This window comes from Palaemon carinicauda, unplaced genomic scaffold (genome assembly GCF_036898095.1).
Source record: "Palaemon carinicauda isolate YSFRI2023 unplaced genomic scaffold, ASM3689809v2 scaffold34, whole genome shotgun sequence".
Classification (NCBI taxonomy): domain Eukaryota; kingdom Metazoa; phylum Arthropoda; class Malacostraca; order Decapoda; family Palaemonidae; genus Palaemon; species Palaemon carinicauda.
Genome location: NW_027171082.1, coordinates 280001 through 292500, shown reverse-complemented (window position 1 = coordinate 292500; position 12500 = coordinate 280001). Strand labels below are relative to the sequence as shown.

Sequence of the window (12500 nt, the reverse complement as noted above, 5' to 3'; positions counted from 1 at the left end):
AAGAGAGAAAAAAAGATATAAACAACTCAGATACTAGTATTTAGTAATAATTTTCCAATCATAAGATAAGAAAAAATAAAACCTTTCCCAGTTCTATTCCTGTTTAACTTCAAAATACTGTACCATCAAAGTAAATCTACACACACAACCATAATATATATATATATATATATATATATATATATATATATATATATATATATATATATATATATATATATATATATATATATATATATATATAGCCTCGAAAGGAAAAATGAAAAAGGCTTGATTGGAGTTAGTACTTTCATCCGCTCAGGACATTATCGTGGCTATAATACATTTTATATTCATCACGTGTCAGCTTTCGTGATTTCTACACACACACACACACACATATATATATATATATATATATATATATATATATATATATATATACAGAGAGAGAGAGAGAGAGAGAGAGAGAGATCTAGTAGTCAGGTAATATATATATATATATATATATATATATATATATATATATATATATATATATATATGTATATATATATATATATATATATATATATATATATATATATATATATATATATATATATATATATATATATATATATATATACAGAGAGAGAGAGAGAGAGAGAGAGAGAGAGAGAGAGAGAGAGAGAGAGAGATCTAGTTGTCAGGTAATATATATATATATATATATATATATATATATATATATATATATATATATATATATATATATATATATATATATACATATATATATATACACAGAGAGAGAGAGAGAGAGAGAGAGAGAGAGAGAGAGAGAGAGAGATCTAGTAGTCAGGTAGCCGTACTCTGTATTTAGCTTAAAAAATGGCTCACAGCTGATTTCATGTTAGAATAATGCAACAGGTGTTTTTTAATGTGTCAATACATGGGGAAAGTCTAGTTCATCTCGTTGGACATTGTAAATATTGAACTTCCAATCCAGATGATGTTTTCCAGGCCTGAAGAATCCATGTACTGTCCCAACGCTTTTAGAGAAGTTCCTTTGGGTATGGAAACCCATGGAAACACCCCAAGCATGATGACCAATATCCTTACAGCTGTCCTTGTCCCATTGGGGCATTTTCGCTTTGAAATCAGTAGAACTTCAAAAGTTCAAAGTTGGAGCAAATGCTTTTTTGTTGACCAGGTGGACATGAGTCTTTTTATAGTCTTTTTATGACATATTTGTTTTTGATGTTGTTAATAGTTTATATATGACATGTCTGTTTTGACGTTGTTACTTATTTTAGAATGGTTTATTGTTAATTTGTTCTCTTCATTTATTTATTTCCTTATTTCCTTTCCTCACTGGGCTATTTTTCCCTGTTGGAGCCCCTGGGATTATAGCATCTTGCTTTTCCAACTAGGGTTGTAGCTTGGATAGTAATAATAATAATAATAATAATAATACAGCTGCTCGTCGAAGGTTATCTTCTTTGTCATGGCTTGACAGGTCTGCTTGACAGTCCATGAAACCCCACGACTCACAAGCCATAGGTAGATTTGATGAATAATAAAACGTTTATAAAACGTTTAAATAAGATAATATCAAAATGAGAAATTACAGAATTTAACATACAACTAAACATACAAACATACAATCAAACATGAAACCCCACAACTCAAAAGCCATAATTAGATTTGAATAATAAAACGTTTAAATAAGATATCAAAATAAGAAATTACAGAATTTAACATACAGCTAAACATACAAACATACAATCAAACATACACACACATTCCAAGGTTAAACGTTACATGAATCGATCACGAAACACAAACCGAAACGCGACTATGCACACAGTTTGTAACAGGTGAACCACAGGATCTGATTACTATTATCAGTAAACATAACAAAGTTACCAATACTAAAAATATCAAATACAATACAAAACTAAAAGCAATTGAATCAATACGAGTTCACTACAAGTAGAAGCGAAGTTTAAAAATCCATGCATTTGCATTTTGTATATTAACAGGTCTAATTCTTAGCAATGTGAATTAGAAACTCCTACAAATTTTGTCAAATATTTTTGAAAAATAACTTTTTTGGAGAAAAAGGTTTATCTTAATGCCAGAATCAACTTATGCACGATGAAAAACATAGGAATTGAATCGAACATTGTGAGTTTATTGCCATTGGAAGCTGAAATATGAGAAAAAGTTTAGAAATGGGCGGCCATTTTGAAAACTGTCATGGCGGCCATTCTATCTATACCTGTAATGTCCAACAAGTGGATTCGTATTTATCTATTCTAACATGCAATCAGCCGGGTGTTTATTTTCTGACTTTGGCTTCCTGACTCTATTCTCAAATTCACAATATAACCGGCCAAGTTTCAAAAAAAAAAAAAAAAAAAAAAAAAATGAGGAGTATGTTCCATTATTTATTGTTCAATTCATGATAAGAAGGGAAGTGCACTAGATCATTCTTGATTAAGCATTCACTGAAAAGTTGCACCATTTTACGGAGTGAATCAACATTTCCTACTGTCTGGGGAATCACCAAGAGAATCAACATGTCCTACTAACTGTGAAACATTCTGTAATTTTCCTAGTTGTAGGTACGTTTAGATTCACATGGGCAGTCAAGACTAGGAATTACTTTGGAGCAAAGAAAGTCTTCATCGTGTTCTGAATGACTAATATGCCGATTTTATAGAAATGGTAGTAGCACTGAGCCCCTTAATGTGTATTATAGGTCATTGTTTAGTTTTTCCAGGAATGATATAAATTAACGCGTAATATAGTGGTAGGTCACTATTTAGTTTTTCCAGGAATGATATAAACTTTCTATGCCTAAGGAAATATTTCAGACTGATTAAGTTCACAATACTGACAATACTTGTCATGGCATCATTCATCTGCAATATTTTGCTTCATAAGGCCTCTTGGTGAATAAATAATGCAGTACAGTGTGATGCAATGCACTTCATTTTTCTTTAAAAGACCAACTAACCCCACATTACTGCCAATCATAGCTTCCGTACTATCAGTTATAATGCAGGGACATATTTTAAACCCTCCATGTTCATTGACCACAAATATGAGGGAAACGTATATATATAAGAACCTCTGCTATCATTCATATTTGGTCAATCTCTAGGGCATTGTTCTGCTAGCTAGGGCAATGTCCCTGTCCCTTGCCTCTGCCATTCACGAGGAGCCTTTAAACCTTTATCATGTTTATATTTGGTCAATCTCAAGGGCATTATCCTTACTAGCTAGGGCAATGTCACTGTCCCTTGCCTCTGCCATTCACGAGGAGCCTTTAAACCTTTATCATGTTTATATTTGGTCAATCTCTAGGGCATTATCCTTACTAGCTAGGGCAATGTCACTGTCCCTTGCCTCTGCCATTCACGAGGAGCCTTTAAACCTTTATCATGTTTATATTTGGTCAATCTCTAGGGCATTATCCTTACTAGCTAGGGCAATGTCACTGTCCCTTGCCTCTGCCATTCACGAGGAGCCTTTAAACCTTTATCATGTTTATATTTGGTCAATCTCAAGGGCATTATCCTTACTAGCTAGGGCAATGTCACTGTCCCTTGCCTCTGCCATTCACGAGGAGCCTTTAAACCTTTATCATGTTTATATTTGGTCAATCTCTAGGGCATTATCCTTACTAGCTAGGGCAATGTCACTGTCCCTTGCCTCTGCCATTCACGAGGAGCCTTTAAACCTTTATCATGTTTATATTTGGTCAATCTCAAGGGCATTATCCTTACTAGCTAGGGCAATGTCACTGTCCCTTGCCTCTGCCATTCACGAGGAGCCTTTAAACCTTTATCATGTTTTATATTTGGTCAATCTCAAGGGCATTATCCTTACTAGCTAGGGCAATGTCACTGTCCCTTGCCTCTGCCATTCACGAGGAGCCTTTAAACCTTTATCATGTTTATATTTGGTCAATCTCTAGGGCATTATCCTTACTAGCTAGGGCAATGTCACTGTCCCTTGCCTCTGCCATTCACGAGGAGCCTTTAAACCTTTATCATGTTTATATTTGGTCAATCTCAAGGGCATTATCCTTACTAGCTAGGGCAATGTCACTGTCCCTTGCCTCTGCCATTCACGAGGAGCCTTTAAACCTTTATCATGTTTATATTTGGTCAATCTCTAGGGCATTATCCTTACTAGCTAGGGCAATGTCACTGTCCCTTGCCTCTGCCATTCACGAGGAGCCTTTAAACCTTTATCATGTTTATATTTGGTCAATCTCAAGGGCATTATCCTTACTAGCTAGGGCAATGTCACTGTCCCTTGCCTCTGCCATTCACGAGGAGCCTTTAAACCTTTATCATGTTTTATATTTGGTCAATCTCAAGGGCATTATCCTTACTAGCTAGGGCAATGTCACTGTCCCTTGCCTCTGCCATTCACGAGGAGCCTTTAAACCTTTATCATGTTTATATTTGGTCAATCTCTAGGGCATTGTTCTGCTAGCTAGGGCAATGTCACTGTCCCTTGCCTCTGCCATTCACGAGGAACCTTTAAACCTTCATAATGTACCTTTGTATTCAAACGATAGAAAATATATTGACATGAACCTTAAATAAAGTAAGAAATGTCATTCTCTATCATTCTCGACTCAATAAATGGCTAACATTAATAACCCCAAAATATTGTCGACAACACTTTGCCGTGAAATACGACCCATTCACGAGTATATTGAATGGCAGATGTATAAAGTGCCACAAGGGGTTTCATTCAGATCAATGAAAGATTATTCACTTATGAAAGAAACTATTCATGAAGGTTTTTTTTTGCTGAACTGATCGAGTCATCTTATCGTCGTGCCTAAAGTGAAATCATTTGGGGAAGTATTTGTGATGGTTTTGATGGAGTCTTTGAGGTAACGGGCCTAAAATTAGATATATTTATGGCAGGATATGTTAATTTATTGTGTATTTAATCTATTTATGGTAGGAAGAGTTAGTTTATTGTGGTAGATACATTAATATCCAAACTGATAAAACGTGACTGGACTTTAAATGACACAATTCATACGTAAAAGATGAAAAAGGCAATGGAGAGAAATTTCTCAAAATCTACGGGAACTAAAACCCAGTTTTCAACTCCAGTCGCTAAATAATTATACTAAAAATGAATTACCTTAAACATATACAATATAATCCATTTAGTTAACAACTAATTAAATAATTACATATCTAATCTACTTACCAATGAAATGCAATGTAATCTTACACGTATTACTGTACTGTTGTAGCATGCAGTTGGTAGAAGCCTAGTTTTTTTCTTTTTTTTTGAGGAGTGCCCTGTCGCTATCATTTCATCTCTGGTGGTGTAATAGCTCTCTGTCACGCAGAGAGAGAGAGAGAGAGAGAGAGAGAGAGAGAGAGAGAGAGAGAGAGATGGTAGTGTATTCATGTAAACTACAGTACTTGGAAGTAAGGAATTCGACTGAGTCGCGTGCTATTGCAACTCTAGAGAGAGAGAGAGAGAGAGAGAGAGAGAGAGAGAGAGAGAGCTTTTCCATCCTATGAAATTAAAACTATTTGATGGACCTTGATACTTATGGAGGTGTTGCGCCAAATTATATTTTTCCTTTATCTTTTATAAAAACAGCTGATTTCTTAGCTCCAAAATTATCTGCATTTTATGCAAGTCATCAAGAAGAAGAGCTTTTAGCACTTGTTGGTGAATTAGTAATGTTACTCCATGTAAATGTGTTTGGGGTAGCTCAAGTCCAGCTGATTACCGCCCAATTTCCATAACTCCCATATTATCTAAAGTTTTTGAACGTCTTTTGGCAAAACGTCTTAATAGGTTTGCTGAAGGTAATTATTTGTTCCCTAGTTTGCAATTTGGTTTTTCTAAAGGCCTTGGGGCATGTGATGCCCTTCTTGCAATCTCCAATGCTGTACAGAAATCCCTTGATTGAGGTCAGGAAGTTCGTATGACTAGCCTTGATTTTAGTGCTGCCTTTGACCGTGTTAGTCATGAGACCCCTGTTTTCAATCTCAGTTTGGAGTAGGTGGGTTCGTTGCTTATGCAGATGATGCTACTCTCTTTGCATCAATTCCATCCCCTGAATATAGATCTGGGGTTGGTAAATTCCCTAGAGATTTTGCTTGCAACTCATAGATGTGATTCTTTATCGCAAATTTACTTCTGAGAAACTCATTCGGTCTGTTTCTTCTATTGTATAAAAAAGAAAGTCTTATGAAATTTAGTGACCAATCTATTCTGAAGGAGTGTTATTATTATTATTATTATTAAATGTTAAGCTACAACCATAGTTGGAAAAGCAGGATGCTATAAGCCCAGGGGCCCCAACAGGGAAAATAGCTCAGTGAGGAAAGGAAGCAAGGAAAAATAAGATATTTTAAGAATAGTAACAACATTAAAATAAATATTTCCTATATAAACAATAAAAACTTCCACAAAACAAGAGAAAGAGAAACTAGATAGAACAGTGTGCCTGAGGTTTTAACTCTTTCATTCTACCTTGTTTTGAGCATTGTTCTCCTGTCAGGTCATCAGCTGCTGATTCTCATCTATATTTGAACCTTTCTGCCTATTGATTAGCTTATTATTATTCTGTATACTGATCTCTGGCCATCCTTTGCATTCAGATCTTCCCGGGCAGTAGCATCCTGTTTTCTAATATTAGGAAGGCAGTTAATTCTAATAGTCGGGCCTTCTTCATCACGAGGCTCAATACTACTTAGTATTCTAGGAGTTTTATTCCTACTATGACCAGATTGTGGAATGATTTTCCTAGTCCGGTAGTTGAATCGGTGGAACTTCGGAAGTTCAAGCTTGCAAGCGAATGTTGCAATGTTGAATAGGCTGATATAAGTCTCTCTTCAAATATATTGTCTATTTTTATTATATTAATGATTTATGATTTTATCATCAATTGTTTATTAATTAATTATTTATTATTAATTAGTATTATTTTTGGTGAAATTGTCATAAACATCAGTATGTCAATAAACAGTTTGATTTTAATATTGAAATAATTTGTTTATATATATATATATATATATATATATATGTATATATATATATATATATATATATATTTGAAGAGAGACTTATATCAGCCTATTCAACATTGCAACATTCGCTTGCAAGCTTGGACTTCCGAAGTTCCACCGATTCAACTACCGGACTAGGAAAATCATTCCACAATCTGGTCATAGTAGGAATAAAACTCCTAGATTTCATAGTAGGAATAAAACTCCTAGATTTCATAGTAGGAATAAAACTCCTAGATTTCATAGTAGGAATAAAACTCCTAGATTTCATAGTAGGAATAAAACTCCTAGAATACTAAGTAGTATTGAGCCTCGTGATGAAGAAGGCCCGACTATTAGAATTAACTGTATTCCTAATATTAGAAAACAGGATGCTACTGTCCGGAAAGATCTGAATGCAAAGGATGGCCAGAGATCAGTATACAGAATAATAATAAGCTATATATATATATATATATATATATATGACCTAGTCCTCTCTTAACGTTGTTAATTATTTTAATATATTTTATATTAATTATTCGTTACTTCTTATATAGTTTACTTTTATTTTATTTCCTTTCCTCACTGGGCTGTTTTTTCTTGTTGGAGCCCTTGGGTATATATCATCCTGCTTTACCAACTACGGTTGTAGCCTAGCTAATAATAATAATAATAATAATAATAATAATAATAATAATAATAATAATAATAATAATAATAACAATAGTAATAGGGATATTTATGTAGAAGTACATCAAGTTCTTGCTTTATAAGTACTTTTGAGGAATACTTAATGATAAGTATTTATAAACATTAATTAATATTTATAATCTTAAATTCAGGGGAATATGTTAGAAAATTAACTTAGAAATAGTTTTAGAGGGGTACTTTAGAAAAATATTTTTAACTGTTTTTAAGAAGTGTTGGAAAGACGTACTTCAGTATAGTATTTTAGATGAAAATATATAAAAAATTGTCTTTATATCTTACATTTTTATTAATTCCAGTGAATAATATATTCAATATACATCAATGAATAATCCACTACCTATCCCACCTCACATATCAATCAACTCATCTGATAATCCACGCATAATGACACTATAATTAGTCTCCCAACTTATTTTGAGAATTTCTGCGAATATTGCGACACTTGGCAACCCTTCGTAGAGTGTTGTCAACCGCATGGGTCTCATAGTGCCATCCGGGGACGGCTTTAGTAACAGACTAAGAGTCGACTTGGCCATAGTGTGCCTGGCTCTGTCATTTGGCACTTTGTCCAGTGGATAGAGGATGTAAATAGGGGCCTATCCCCCGCCCCCCTTTATTTCAGGGGTGTAATGTATAACAGATAGTGTCTAGGGGGACATGTGATCATATTTGTCCTGAGTTCGAAGCCTATATAGTATAGGAGATTGTTCTAATTATATATATGTGCTTGTCGGTGAGACATGTGTTTAGATGTGCCTTGTGGACATGTGTTAAAAATGTCCTTTGAGGACATGTGTTAATTGCTTAGTGAACATGCGTTGCACATGCATAATGAGCAGTTAAGTAAAGAAAACCTTATATTTTGATTGACACTCGAATGCCTTTCACAAATTCCATTTGAATAAGGAATGTCAATTATAATCGCGTTGCATAACAGGTCTCGGATTACTTTGAAGCCAAAGGGGATTACTTTTGCAACAGTAAGAGATTACTTTTGCAACTGCAAGGGATTACTTTTGCAACTGCAAGGGATTACTTTTGCAACTGCAAGGGATTACTTTTGCAACAGTAAGAGATTACTTTTGCAACTGCAAGGGATTACTAGTGTATGGTCTCCTCTCGATATTACTGACCAGGTAAGCCTTTGTAAACAAGTGTAATTCGGTAGTTACAGATGTACGGTTTTGTTTACTGTTTATGTGTGCCTGTTTGCTAGTATTTATAAACAATGTACGCGCGCATGTATACATGTATATTTTCACAGTGTATACAGTAATATATTTATGTATGTATATATTTATGTATGTATGTATATATATATATATATATATATACGGTTTATGTGTATATATAGATATATATACAGTATATATATATATATATATATATACATATACATATATATACTTATATACTGTGTAACTGAGTGTGTATATATAAGTATATATATATATATACATATATATATATATATATATATATGTGTGTGTGTGTGTGTGTGTGCGTGTGTGTGTGTATGTATGTGTGTCTTTATATATATATCATATATAATTTTCAAGTCTTATATTTAGAATAATCAAAATATAGATTTCTCCACAAATATCTAATAAAATTTCCATACTATTATAAAACAAACCTTGAAAAATAGGTCAAGGTCACGCATAACTGACCTTATCTCATAAGGTCAATCTTTCATTTACATTCCAACTTAACAAATAAAGTTCAAATTTAAATTAATCATCTAAAGACATTTTTGAAAATATTTTTGAAATTGAAAATTTTTAGAAGTTTTTCTGTCATGAAAATTTTATTTTATTTTTCAAATAATTTGTGATGTATTGAAATCGCTGGAAAAAGTTTAGACTTTATTTCGAATGGTATTAGTATTTTGATTATATTAATGAATTATAAATTTATTATCAATTGTTTATTAGTTATTTATTTATTATTAATTAGTATTATTTTTGGTGAAATTGTCATAAACATTAGTAAGTCAATAAACAGTTTTATTTTAATATTGAAATAATTTGTTAATATACTATATATATATATATATACAGTATATATATATATATAATATACATATACTGTATATATATATATATATACTGTATATGTATATATATATCTATATTAATATATACATATTTATATATATATATATATATATATATAGGCCTATATATATATGATGCAAGGTAAGGAAAAGTGCAGCATATGTAGGTAGATTTGACGTGCTGATAATGAGTTCCTTATGTTAAAGAATGAATGTGATAGTGACTTGTTAATTTTTTTCATCGGGACCCTAATTTTGTTAAGATATATATGTATATATATATATATATATGTGTGTGTGTGTATGTGTGTATATATATATATATATATAGATATGATTGAGGATACCATAATGCTCTAAAAGCGCTTATGCATTGCCATGATCAACAAAGCTGTACTAGTCAATCTCACCCATACTAGGTTGGTTTGCTGTGAGCGATCAGACTAACGTCTCCCACCATCACAAATCCGCATTGGCCAGAGTGGTGATGAAATTGGCCAAACCCTCAGACATGAATAAGGACATGTCTGAGGCATTTGTCTTCCAGTGGATTAGAAATGTCTATGTTTATTGTTGTTATATATATATATATATATATATATATATATATATATATATATATATATATATATATTAACGATTTGCCTCAGGCCACAGAGAGGCGTGTCTTTAACTCTCAAAAAGAGATTAGTGGAATTTCTTCGTAAATCCTCTAAGAACTTTATGTTCTTCGCCGGATAGAACACTATGTTATGACTGGACGTGAAGGTGAAGAACAGACACCTATAAGAACATTCCTCGCTGAGAGAGAGAGAGAGAGAGAGAGAGAGAGAGAGATGGTTGAAACATAAATATTAATGGTTTGAGAGAGAGAGAGAGAGAGAGAGAGAGAGAGAGAGATGGTTTGAAACATAAATATTAATGGTTTGAGAGAGAGAGAGAGAGAGAGAGAGAGAGAGAGAGAGAGAGATTTCTTCAACTGACTTGTAACAATTTCCTGGATGAAAAAGTTCACCTGGGGGGGGGGGGTTGTGTTATTACTTTATTGTTATTGTTATATTATAGAGATAATACTAAGGCATTTCCGCATAATATCATTACCCCCTCCCCCACCCCCCCTCCCCTCCCCTCCCCCTGCACGTACCACTCCCCAGGAAAATAATTTCACAAATTGACATTTCCTGTTTACGTAGAAGCTGAGTTATCATGGATAAAACGTCCTTGACATAACTCAGGGTGTCAAATTTTACACGCTTTATTACAATCGGTGGATTTGATTCCCTAATGATCTCCCATTTTCTCTACATGTACAAACCACCTGTCGCTAACATAAGATTGTTATTGATATTGAGTTATCGTGGACAAAACGTCCTTGACATAACTCGGGGTGTCAAATTTTACACGTTTTATTAAAATCAGTGGATTTGAGTCCCTAATCTCCCATTTTCTCTACATGTACAAGCACACATCGCTAACATAAGATTGTTATTGATATGCTTTTTGTGACATTTGATTATATTAGTTTTATGTTAAATTTTCTTGGTTCTCTTGCTTGAGGTTACACTCAGGCACATTATTCTATCTTATTTATCTTTCTCTATTTTTCTTGAAGTTTGCATAGTTTATATATGAAAGATCTGTTACTGTTCTTGAAATATCTTATTTTCATTGTTCATTACTTCTCTTGTAGTTCATTTATTTCCTTGATTCTTTCCTTACTGGACTATTTTTCCCTATTGGAGTCCTTGGGCTTATGTCATCTTGCTTTTCCAACTAGGGTTGTGGCTTAACTTGTGATAATAATAGGAATAATAATTTGTTTATTGAATTAGCTTTATATTGCATTTGGGCTTATAGCATCCTACTTTTCCAACTATGGTTGTAGCTTAGCAAGTAATAATAATGATAATAATAATAATAATAATAATAATAATAATAATAATAATAATAATAATAATTATGCAGTTTAGATGAATCATAATATAAAGACATACATATACACACAGCCACCCGTTGAGATACTACCGCTAGAGAGACATGGGGTCCTTTGACTGGCCAGACAGTACTACATTGGAGCCTTCTCTCTGGTTACGACTCATTTTCCCCTTTGCCTGCACATACACCTTATAGTCTGGCCTATTCTTTACACATTCTCCTCTTTCCTCATATACCTGACAACACTAAGATTACCAAACAATTCATCTTCACTCAATGAGTTAACTACAGTACTGCACTGTAATTGTTCAGTGGCTACTCTCCTCTTGGTAAAGGCAGAAGAGACTCTTTAGCTATGGTAAGCAGCTCTTTTAGGAGAAGGACACTCCAAAACAGAGCTTTTGTTCTCTAGTCTTGGGTAGTGCCATAGCCTCTGTACCATGGTCTTCCACTGTCTTCGGTTAGAGTTCTCTTCCTTGAGGGTACACTCAGGCACGCCGTTCTATGTGTTTCTTTATCTCCTTTCCTCAGTGGGCTATTTTCCTTTTTGGAGCCAACGGGTTTATAGCCATTCGGGTTGTAGCTTGGCTAGTAATAATAATAATAATAATGATAATAATGTCCCCTACAATGCAGCAGCCTTATTTTGGATATATTGTGATGGTCAATACAATATATTAACTTGACTGCTATGTTGTATATTTGAATCAAGGTTTTCAATCCACAGGTGTGAGTCGAAACGAAGTGGTGAAATCTCTTTTATTTTTATTGTTGTTGTT

At 33.4% G+C, this 12500-nt stretch overlaps 1 protein-coding gene across 4 annotated transcripts in view; it reads left to right on the top strand.

Moving 5' to 3' along the window:
* Nucleotides 1-8252: 8252 nt before the first annotated feature.
* LOC137636604 (uncharacterized) overlaps nucleotides 8253-12500 on the top strand; it is a 155267-nt gene continuing 151019 nt past the window's right edge. For all 4 annotated transcript variants that reach the window (XM_068369008.1, XM_068369007.1, XM_068369006.1 and 1 more), the window contains exon 1: nucleotides 8253-8866. The gene's annotated coding sequence lies outside the window, so the exon portion shown is untranslated. The remainder of the gene's footprint in view (nucleotides 8867-12500) is intronic.